Here is a 12,727-nt window from a genome sequence, read left to right on the forward strand (position 1 = left end):
ATCTATCAGAACATCACAGAACCACCAACAAACATCATGATCTTCCAAAACACAATCATTACCATTCAAAACACTCTCAAACCACTTCTAAATCAATCAATCATCTCATAAAATCAACCATTCAGGTCTCAAAAACAACAAAAATCAGCCAAAAAACAAGTCATTTCAACACTCAACACAAAGACACATTTCTCGGGGTTGAGAGGAATCTCATACTCTTGACATCTATCAAAAGACTGGTCTAGGTGTCCCCAATGCTCATAGATTAAGCTATAGACACAGAAGTCATCGAGATACACCTCAATGAAATTATGCAAATGATTATGGAAGGTAGCCATCATTACTCATTGGAAGGTTGCAGGAGCATTACAGAGCCCAAATGGCATCACTCTATAGGCATAGGTCTCCCATTCTGTGGTGAAGGTTGTTTTGGATTGGTCCTCTTCTACGATTTGGACTTGGTTATATCCGTTGAATCCATCCAAGAGGGAACAGAGCTCATGGCTTGCCATTGTCCAACAGTTGTTCTGTGAAAGGGATAGGGAAATGATCCTTCTTCGTCTTTGAGTTCAGCTTTTGAAAGTCCACACATATTCGAAGTTTCCCGTTCTTCTTAGGTACTAGCACAATGGGCAAAACCCATTCACTGTTAGCCACAGGATAAATGAACTCAGCTTTGAGAAGCTTCAATAATTCAGCCTTCATCAGAGCTGAATAATTAGGATTCATACACCTTTGTCTTTGACTTACAGGTTTGGTATGAGGGTCTAGGTCAATGTGATGTTGGCATACCGTGGGATCAATCCCCTTTAGGTCTTTGTACGACCAAGAAAACACGTCTAAGTTCTACTTTAGTAAGTCTTGCAGGACTACTAGTTCTTCTTCTAGAAGATTGAGACCCACTTTTAGGTGACATTCAGTATCGTCAGTATCCAGGAACGTCAGTTGTCTTTCACCTTCCACTTCACAGATAAATGTCCCACGGATTGCTTCTGGATAGAGGTCTAACTCTTTCAAGGAAGTAGTGTCCTCGTCTGATGTCCCACTAGAACCAGTGTTCCCCTTCTGAAAAAATGACTTATTTGTCTATTGAGATTTCTGGAAAGATATCAGAGCTTTGTTTGCTTTTGTGTGAGCGGTGATTTCTTCTGGACTTAGGGATTCATCTTCAGAGGATGCGTCTAGGAATCTCACATAGCACGGACCTTCTAGAAGCCATGGCTCTAATGGTTCTGGCTTCTATTGGGGCATCATCATCATCTTTTCTCCAAAATGAATGGTCAGGCGATAGGATCCACTAGTGAACTTAATTTTTATACCTTTGATCCATTGCTTATGCAAATTCTGCATACTTTGTGGTCCATTGGTTAGCTCAAATGAAACCATGGTCATTCCATCCAACACCCCGAGATCTTCGACCTCTGAGGTCTCTGTAGGGATATCAACAAGATCGTCCACTATCAGAGGATCTTCTTCAACTGCACTTTCATAACCTGCTTCATTTCCTTCCTCATCATTTTTATCCTCTTCCTTTGGAAGCTCCGTCTCTGCTTCTGTAGAGGCTCTGTACAGGAGAAGAACAGCTCCTCCATCTCTATATCTATTTCTGTTTCTGCTTTTGCTTCTGCCTCAGGCTCTGTCTCTGTTATTGTCTCTGTGACTGCCATGTAACAGGGAGAACAATACATCCATGCTTCTATCTCGCTGTCAGAGGTGATTTCAGAAGTCAATTCAAGTTGAGGCAGGAGGTATTCTCCCATGGACAAGGACTTTACTTCCTTCAGTAGTTGGCTTACAATGCCCACTGTTAGAGACTATGCCTCGATTTTCTTGGGAAATATCTATTTAACAACCTTCGTCTCTTGATGTACTATCTCTAACTTCATTGGAGGAGTCACTTATGACTTTGATGGATGTGGATCCATTGCCTTTTTGTGATCCATACGATTTCAACACCACTTTGTTGGGTCCTTTGCCTAGGGTTAGGGTTCCTTTGAACCAGTCCGTCCTGGCTCTCGCTTCAAAAAGCCAAGGTCTTCCCAACAGCAGAGGGTATGAGGTCCCATAAGAATTTGGTTTAACCACCAGATAGGTTAGCCAGTAATCTTTTCCTGCAAGGGTTGTTTTTATGTATGGGAGGATGCCCAATGGTTTAATTCTGCTTTGGTCTGCCAATCTAATAAGCCACTGCCTAGGTTGAATTCCTTGCAAACCTAAGTCCTTCATTGTCACAGCTGTCATTATGTTTATTGATGAGCCTCCATCAATCAATGCATCTGAAATAAAGCATCCTTCTATCCATACACTAGTCTTTGGTGTTCTAGGATTTAGGAAGGCATTAGCCACATCCACTTCCTTTACAGGATCCGAGGCCTTATTGGTCTTGGTCATTGTTGAAGGAGCAATTCTTAGTCCACATCTTCTCAAGATGCTTTTGAATTTCTTTTGGCAGTTGGGAGACAGTATCAACAACTATCAAAATGTTAAGTTTGGTTTAAAAGTGTCTAGGTCTTTTACCAAGTCATATTCTTTGATAGGATCCATGGGCTTCTCCAGCTTACTGGGGTATGCGGCTACACCCATTTTTATCTTTCCTTTTTCTTCTTGCAATGGCAGCATCAGCACTTCCTCTATTTCTGGAGGTGCTTCTATATCGTCTATCTCCTGGACCTCTGGTCCTGTTTCTGGGATTGTCTCTATGACTCTCTGTGGCACTATAGTGCTATGTACTGCACTGTTATGTCATGTACTACTTTGTCCCTCTGTTGGTAGGTTGAACTTCATAGTCTTACCATGGGAGTTGTTCTCTTTCTAGACAACTGGTTCCTTCTTCTTGGCGTGCGTGATAGCGGCAACTTCCAACTCTACCAAATTGGAGGCAGGCTCTTGTGCCTTCTGTTGGCTATCAGTGGCATTGGCCTTGACAGGGGCTAGACTTGGACAGCCCTTTGCAATGTGGCCTTCTCCTTTGCATCTGCTGCATAAGGGCTTGTAATCCACATATCTTCTAGGGTTTGGACAATTCGAGGAGATATGACCCTTTTCTCTATATCTGTAACATTTCACCTCGGATCTCTAACCACCGCCAGACTGTCGTCCTCTGTAACTTTGAGAGGGAAACCTCCTTGGACCAAAATTAGGACCAAACTCCCTAGGCTTTGGTCCAATATCTCGTGTTATCATTTTGGATTCTAGCAAGTTGAATCTTGCATTTTCATCTATCTATCTTCATTCGTGCATCTCTTTCAGAGAGCAAATATCTTCTTTATGGTTCTTTTGTAAACAATAGGAACAAAAGGCTCCAGGAATGGTTGGTTTTTGGGTATATTCAGTGGCTAAATGTCCCACTTGATGACACTTTTCGCACCATGTATTAGAACGCATCACATCTCTCCCAGCTCCCGTAGGGGTGGATATATTGGCGGTATTCACCTTCAGCGTCTGTAGATGCTCTATAATCACATCCATAAGCTCTTTCTTGATACTTGCAACTGAGTTGGATAAGTAGTCCTTCAGATTTTCACCTCCTGAAGTACTTGTAGTAAGGTTTTGGGAAGCTTCTATAATTACTATATACATTGGTTGGGTTGATCTAGAGGGTCCTCTATTCTGGTTCTTATTCAGAGCTCCTATTGAAACTTGGGTTTGTTGATTCCAGTTGGTAGGGTTCCACTGTTATTGAGTTGCCATTGGAGGAACTGTTTGAGGCCACTGTTTTTGTGGTTGTGTCAAGAATCGCGTGGTGGGGGGACTTGCTTGAGCTGCTGCGGCGCCAAACACACATTGTATACACAAGAGGAAGCTCACTCAAGAACACAAGAAGAGAGATGGAAGCCAAAACATTTTCTTGCTGGTTCTTTCTTCTTCTTCCACACATTATACAATGTACACAAAGTATAGATAAGATACAACATAAAGGAAAGTGGCCTACTAAGTCAAACAGTGCATAACCGACTATACTAATCAACTAGCGCTATGTCTTTGCCAGCTATAGGTAGGTGTAATAAACTAAATATAATAAGTGATAAGTTAGTGGCCATGTGAGTATCATAATGATCACCAACATGCTAAGTGTAGATGTGCGGACCCATCTAGCCAGGCGGTCCATCATCAATGTTCGCACATGTTGAGCTTGCCATCTCAACCCTCCCCCTCAAGCTCAACTCTATCTCTACAACTCCAAGTAAGCTTCGAAACTTTCAAAGCTTCTCTACACCCAATACCTTTGTGAAAATGTCAGCTATCTGATCTTGTGTGCTAACATATACCAAGTCAATCTCTCCTGCAAGTACCTTCTCTCTCACAAAGTGGTACTGCACCTCAATGTGTTTTGTCCTAGCATGGAACACTGGAATCCTAGCTAGCTGTATGTTGCTCATGTTGTCACAATGAATGATAACTACACCATCTCCCTGCATGTCCAAATCATCTAATAACTTTTGCAGCCATACCACCTCCCTGTCAAGATTGTGGGAGAGAAGGAAGGAGTCTCACTTGTAGCTTTCTTGCTTGCACAATGGGGGAATACACATACAGGTGGAGGCTGAAAACAATTTTCCTCTTCTTAGTTGTGTAAGTCAAAAAGAAATCTAGTACAAAGAAATAGAAGAACCCTATATATGGGTCTCAAACCAAACTCAACTAACTAAGGTGGCATACTAACTGAGCCATGAACTAGAGTAGATAAGGATAGCTGTCATCTAGCTATTATTCATGGGCGGTGTACCAACCGCATCTGCAACTAACAAGTCCGTGACATAAATGCACAACAGTCACCCTGGCATACCGCGAGTGGAGCTCAATATCTCAACACTCCCCCTCGAGCTCAATCTCAATTCCTGCACACCAAGCAGGTCTCTGAACTTGCGCAGCTTCTCTACACCCAATACCTTCGTAAATATGTCAGCTACCTGATCCTCTGTGTTGACATAAACTAGATCAATAAGACCTAGTAAAACCCTCTCCCGCGCATAGTGATAATGCACCTCAATGTGCTTTCTTCTAGCATGATAGACTGGGTTATTTGCCAAGTGTATACTACTCATGTTGTCACAATAAATGACAATTGGCCCATCTGTAGGTTGATGCATATCACAAAGTAGCTTATGCAACCAAGCTACCTCACATGCAGCTATTGCTGCGCCCCTGTACTCAGCCTCTGTGCTCGACAAGGCAACTGTAGGCTGTTTCTTGCTGCTCCAAGTGACTGCAGTACTTCCAAAAGAGAACACATATCCACTCGTAGATCGTCTATCAAAAATACTACCAGCCCAATCAGCATCAGTGTATCTATGCAACTGTATCTGAATCCCAGTCTCATAAAATAGTCCATACTGCAATGTGGACTTCACATACCTGAGTATGTGTCTAGCCACATCCAAATTTGGTTTCCTTGGAGCCTGCATAAATTGACTTACCAATCCAACAGCATAGCTCAAATCTGGCCTGGTAATAGTCATATAAATCAAACTTCCTACTATGCGCCTGTACATAGTAGGGTCTTCCAGAAGCTCACCTGTATCTGCACTCAGCTTCACATTTTATACATGTGACAAAGTATTTGCTGCCACCAAGAGATACATTTTGTGTAGGCCCCCAAACATCTGTACGCACTACATCAAATATTTTTCTACTCACTTCTCTATCATGCGAGAAGGGTTGTCTTGCCTGCTTACCAAACTGACATGCTTCACAGACTTTATGAAATTCTGCAACTCTAAAAGAAGGAAACCCTGTAACCAATCCTTTGGACTGCATTAATTTCAGCCTTTGCACATTTGCATGTCCAATACATTTATGCCATATTTCAATATCTACAACTACTCCTTTTCCTTTAGCATACATAGCAGCATCCATTGTAGGAATACCAACATCCAAAGTGAACATTCGGCCAACTCTACTTCCTTTTGCAACCAACCTGCAATTATCATTAAAGTCGGACCTACAACCCCTACTCTACCATTTGGCCAACAGATACTAGACTCTTTGTAATTGATGGCACATGTAATACACCTGTCAGACTCTTTTTCTGGCCATCATACAAGGACAAGGGAACCTTTCCAATGTGTGAAATTGGGTGGCATGAATCATTACTCGTCTGTATATAACCTGGGTTTTGTAATTCTTGCACCTCTCCAGACCATTCAACATGTTTGGTCATATGATTAGATGCACCTGAATCAACATACCATACATCATCATGTGTCCCCTTTCCTGTAACTGCATTCATCATATGCTGCATAACAAACAGATGCTCATTTTTGTCTTCATTCTGTCGTGAAGACGATGCATAGTTTCCTTGCTGCAATTTACCACTGCGAATATCATCCTTCTTTGCATAGCAATGGGGTGCAATATGGCCTATTTTGCCACATTAATGGCAAACAATAGCATAATTTCCAGAACCTCTATTCTTCCATCCACCTCTTTCTCTAGAGCTCCCCCTGCCTCTAAAGTTTCCTCTGCCTCCAGAAAACTGCATTTCACCAAACTGCTGATTGAACCTATTTTGTTGGTTATCGCTAGCATGTCCCATACCACGGCCTCTCAAAGAGGATCGACCACGTCCTCTTCTTGAACTCGAGTAAAATGATTGGACCTATTCACCATTTCTTTCAGACGAATCACCTTGCATATTGATCTCTTCAATAATCATGAGAGAGATCAGCTCATCAAAATCTGGAAATGTCTTCTATACATATACTGAAGAAACAAATGATTTCCATGCCTTCTCATTGTTAAGGCCACTCAGAGTGGATGAAACCAAATCATCATCATCCGGCATTACATCAATCGCTGCTAAAGCATCTACAATGCTCCTTACCTTCAACACATACTCATTGACAAACATTTTCCCTTTCTTCAAGGCATTCAACTTTTGCTTGAGTTGAATCTTTCGTGCCTTTGTATTTACTGAAAACATAGTATTCCTAATATGTCCCAGCATAGTATTATCAATGACTGCAGATAACCAATACATCACCTTTTTATCTTTCACATTCCACTCTTTCCATGCTTTTAATTCATCTACAGTCGGAGGGATACCCAGCTCTGGCTCCTTTTCTTCACCTGAGATAAACTCATAAGGGCCCTTTCCAATGAGGAAGTTTGTTACACGGAACTTCCATGAAGGGTAGTTGTTCTTGTCCAGCTTCTCAATAATGGGATTTCCACTTTTCTCTGCCATTATCACAAACAAGGATATAGCACAACAATCTAGTCTTCTGCAGTATTTTACAACACGTGCATAACACTACGCCAAGCAATCTTTTTCACTGATTGCTCAATAGTACATGTAATCTGCAACCTATTTGCAGATAAACCTTATGTTTGCTTCCTGCAAACACCTCAAGAATTACAAATTCGCAATCTGTAACTTGTGCATCCACTTTCGTTCAACACAACCGAAATCATAGTGTACCTTGAAACTGTTGTGTCCGCAACCTTGCGGCTCTAAATCGGGGCCTGAAACGGCCTTAGACGCCCAAAATAACTGCAAGAAAGCCCTAAAGGGCCTGTCTGCAGAATATATAGTGATCTAATCGCACACTAAATCTCACAACAATCTGATATTTTTTCTTGACCCTGCTTCCGGTGCCTCCACAGGCACTATCCAAGAGAGAGACTGAAAGAATGGGAGAGCTTCTTAGCCATGGCTTGCTTGCTCAATCCTTGCTTCTTCTCCTTCACTTTATCCTTCAAAAATCAACCTCTCTCAGTGACGAGGCTCTAATACTATGTCAAGAATCGCGTGATGGGGGGATGTGCTTGAGTTGCTGCGCCAAACACACACTGTATACTCAAGAGGAAGCTCATTTAAGAACAAAAGAAGAGAGATGGAGGTCAAAACGTTTTCTTGTTGGTTTCTTCTTCTTCTTCTACACACTACACAATGTACACAAAGTATATATAAGATACAACATAAAGAAAAGTGGCCTACTAAGTCAAACAGTGCATAACAGACTACACTAATCGACTGGCGCTATATCTTTGCCAGTTGTAGGTAGGTGTAACAAACTAAATATAATAAGATAAGCTAGTGGCCATGTGAGTATCATAATGACCACCAACATGCTAAGTGTATATGTGCAGACCCATCTAGCCAGGTGGTCCATCATCAATGTCCACACATGTTGAGCTTGCCATCTCAATAGGTTGAACCATCATTTGAGGCACAGTCGTCTGTGGCGACCACAGTGGATTAAGTACATTATATTGCGGCACTATTTGCATTTGGGGATAGGAATAGGGAACTATCTCTGGGACTGCATTTGGTGGGTATACCATTCCTGGCATGGAAGGAGGTAAGACTCCTCTTCCTGGAGTCATTGATAGCCTTGCTTCAACTTCGTCATACAATCTTGCACCTTCCACTATAGCTTGCAGATTGACTGGTCTTCTCAATTCCATGAACTTGCAAACTTCTGGTTATAGGCCTCTCAGAAACACTCCTTTCTGGATACCTTCATCCAAATGATGGTTAGTCCTTCTCTTCAGGATGGATTTCATTCGCAAGACATAAGCTTCTACTCTTTCTCCAGAGGAGTGACTTAGGTTCATAAACTCCTCTCGCATCTGCTCTTCAAAATCTTTACCCCTGATTTTAGTGAGGAAGGCCAACTTCAGGTTGTCCCATGTGCCAAAATTTCCTGCTGCTTGTCTCTCATACCACTGAAACGTTGTGCCCTTGAAAGTGGTGGGGAATATCGCTAACCAATGCTCACGAGTTTTGGCATTGTTAGCCACACATGCTACTGTAATTTCTGCTACATGAAGATTAGGGTCTTCATTGTACTCTCCCCTAAAAATTGGCAATGGGACTACATTTGCTGGCCTATCATCAATATTTCTAGGATGAATCTGACTAGGAAGGGGACCTTGAGTCACCATGGGGACTTCTGTAAAGAGTGCTTTTAGGGCATCAAAGGAGACTTCTGCTTTTGCGATCTCATTCTCAGCCTTGATTCTTGCCTTCTCTCTTCTCATGTACCTCTAGACTCGTTCTAACTCTTGCCTCTTGATTGCGTCATTCATCAGGGGGTTGGCTCTAACCAGTTGGTCATTACTCAATAGAATAGAATCAAAGAGGGGCTTCAATCTCTGAGGGATTCTTTGGCCAACATCTCTTCTACTTCCTTCTTTTCAACATCTCTAAATTCGACTTTCAAACCACAGAGGGGGAGACATTCCATTCTGAAAGTATTAAAACTCATTCTTCTTAGGATCGTTGTTGTGCCATCATTATAATAATGCCAACTTATGAGGGTTTCAACACTGTATGTTGTGAAAAACACTTTGTCTACCAACTTCCAGTGGGTTGCTAATTGGACAAAACAAAAGATTGTCAGTGCACCAGGCATCCCATGTATCTTGCTGTTGAGCATCCACTAACAAATTCCAACTCTTTTCCTTATTGTTTTTGTGAACCTTCACATACCACGACTCCTGAAGCTTCTTCACGATCTCCCACTTGATGATGTCTCGAAACTTCTCAGTGAATACCAAATCTTCCATGGATAGTCATTCTCTTTGTTTCTACTCTTCAGTTTATTCCCAAACAATTTGCCACCAAGATGCATGTCTCCGTTGCTTCAACAAGAAGAGGAAACAGTCCATCGCATAGAGCTTGCATCATGATGGTAATATGTTTCTGCCATTGTGTGATAAGATTCTTATGGAAAGTGGATTTAATAATGAGAATCTTCAACTCTTCAGTGGAAGAAGAAAATTTGCAAATATCCATTGAATTCTTTTCTTCTTGGCAATGCCATTTCTTTCATTTTCAACCTCTTCTGATGCTTGTTGATGGCAAGTTTCCCTAGCTGTGCACCAAAAACATAGAACCCCAAGAGGAACACCAAGGAAAAAGGGATTCTATTACAAAAAAATCTATCTTGTAACATCAACAAGCTTTTATTTCATTCTTTTGATGACCAAAACAAAGAAAACAACAATTCTACACGCAGCATCATAGTAGATATCTCCCACGGATTTGATAGAATTAACCATAATCTTCAACATCTTCATAGAATCCATCAATAGAATAAGGAACCTAAAATAATACACCATTTTTTAATGGAAATCAATCACATAGTATTCATCTTCAATGTCTTCATAGTTTTCTCTCTTGATCTCTCATATACAGATACACTGTTTTGATAGAATTGGATATCTCTGGCTCTCTCTCTCTCTCTCTCTCTCTCTCTCTCTCTCTCTCTCTCTCTCTCTCTCTCTCTCTCTCTCTCTCTCTCTCTCTCTCTCTCTCTCTCTCTCTCTCTCAATAATACATCATCTCCTCACTACAATACTCTATAATGGCAATTAATAATCCTTCTTAGGTCGTGGATGCACCTCCCAAGAGGTATGGGAGGTATGAAAGGGCACTAGAGCCACTACAGTATCTCTTCATAGCTCACTACTATCACTTCACTTCAGTCTTCTCTTCAGTCTTCAGCAGCTGCTTCTTCCATTTTTTTTAGCTCTTTTGAACTTATATTCATCATTTCCAAAAGTTAGAAAATTTTTCCAAATTCACACATACATTCTACATAACACTTACAGAAGATCTACATAACAGAATAGAAAAGAAACATAGCAGAGACAGAGGCTCATCAAAGAACATTAGAACCTCATAACTCATAATAAAACCATTCCAAACTATCAAAAACTATTCAATAATCTTTCAAAATGTTTCAACCTTCATCAATCATCAATCCATGCTTCATATAGAAGAAAATCAGAACAAAATAGAAGCTATACATAAGGTATAAGAACCAATCAGAACCTCAACAGAACCTATCAGAATATCACAGAGCTTCATATTTCCACTAAGAATCATCATGAACTTCCAAAAAATAATCAATATCATCCAAAACGCCCTCAAACACTTCCATTAACAACCAAATATCACTCTAAATCCATAAAAAATCAACCATTCAGACCTAAAAAATAACAAAAATCAATCAAAAATTCAGTCTTTTTCCACTCTCAACACAAAGTAGGCCTGAATTGGGGATCCAAATTTGATAGTATCTATCCTTTGCTTATCTCATGTGCTTTGCAACCTTTGTACATGGTTCAGCCTCTCTTCCATCGTAAGCACATGCAAGGCAAGTAGGTCACTTGTTGATGAGGCATCCTCCCATAATAATGTCTGAAGCTCTCTCTCAAATCGAAGTTGTGCTTCCCACCACTTCCTAGACTCTTTGGCATTCTTATCTTTCTCCCTTTGTCACTTGTGAGCAAGTATTCTTTGCCTCCTTTTTCCTCTCAATCTTAGCCTTCTTTGCATTCTTGGCTTGAAGACTTTCAATGAATTGGGGCAAGGTGAGGATTAAGGAGTTAAAGTAGTCCACAAAGCCCCCCATAAAGATATTTGCAGCAATTTTGAAACATTGCAACCTTGCTGATTTGTAGTGCATGGAGCATTTGGTGGTGCCCTCATGTCATACAAGTGGCTAAGAGTGGCAACCACATGTTTTTCTAATTCCTCTATGAGCAGTGTTTCAGGAACATGGCTATAGTCAGCCATTTCTTGGGTATTGAGACCATCTTCAACATTCTCCATAAATTGTGTGTTAGGGACATGGCTGCAATCTTGGGCATCCATGCCATCATTAGAATCATTGTTGATGTCTTAAATTTGCAGACATACATCCAAATTTGAGCAAGGAGCCAAATTCATGTTGCCATGAAGCTTGCCTAGATATTACTTTCTATGCGAGCTATGATTAAGCCCCTAGATGCAATGCTAGCTTGTTTACCCTTAGTAGTATGTGTAGAGAAGCTTTTGACCTACCAAAGGTTCCTCTCCTTGCAAAATATCATCTTAAAGGACTTAAAAATAGACACATCTAATGGTTGGAGCTTGTACGATGTGCATGAGGGTAGTGTGATGATGTTTATACCCCACTTTTGGGGTTTTTGTACCACCTCAAGGCATGTGTGGCTTCCATGGCCATCAACAACTAGAAAGTGCCATTTTGAAGGAGATGGAGGATTGCACACTTGCAACTCTAAAATGTTCTAGCCATGCCTCAAACAGTTGCCTTGTCATTTATGCTTTACTTTGCATTGACATAATAGCTCCAACCTCATATTCCATCAAGTAGTTTTGCATGGCTTTCTTCCCTTTAAACATGTAATAACTTGGAAGGGCTAGCTATTCCAGTAGCATTCACACAACAAAGAATCATGAGCCACTCATAGTCATTTGGTGTTATGCCGCCATACACAACTTTTGAACCCTTTTGAGCCAACACCCGTGTGCATTTTTCCTTGTTGCCTTGCACTCCTATTTTATTAGCATTCCAAATGTTCTTCAAAGGGATTATGTAGATTGTACATTGTTTGCAAGTTTTCATGGAATGTCCCATCACTTCTAGATGAAGACTAATTGCCCTTGCTTTGTCTAGATTTTCACTTACTCAAAAAGTAAGTTTTGGGTATCTCATCCAAAACCCATCCCACCAACTCTTTCCAAGGATGCCATTGGAAAAAGGGGTCTCACACATGTGACAAAATTTTGCAACCTTTAATTTGGAGCACCTTAAATAGGCGGGTTGCCCGATGTGTAGCATTTTGAATGCCCAATTGAGAATGACTTCATCCTCATCAGCTATAACACCCTTTGCTTCCTTTTGGATTTTCCATCCAACCAAGAAGCTAGGGCTATTATACTCATGCCAAATTTCTTATAACACTCTTGCCTAAACATACCCTTATCATG

At 41.0% G+C, this 12,727-nt stretch overlaps 1 pseudogene; it reads right to left on the minus strand.

Moving 5' to 3' along the window:
• Positions 1-11,700: 11,700 nt before the first annotated feature.
• Positions 11,701-12,374, minus strand: LOC148030750 (MFS-type transporter clz9-like; annotated as a pseudogene).
• Between the last annotated feature and the right edge of the window lie 353 nt (positions 12,375-12,727).

The sequence above is a fragment of the Lygodium microphyllum genome, chromosome 9, assembly GCF_053477565.2.
Source record: "Lygodium microphyllum isolate KBCC chromosome 9, Lygodium_microphyllum_v1.1.10, whole genome shotgun sequence".
Lineage (NCBI taxonomy): Eukaryota > Viridiplantae > Streptophyta > Polypodiopsida > Schizaeales > Lygodiaceae > Lygodium > Lygodium microphyllum.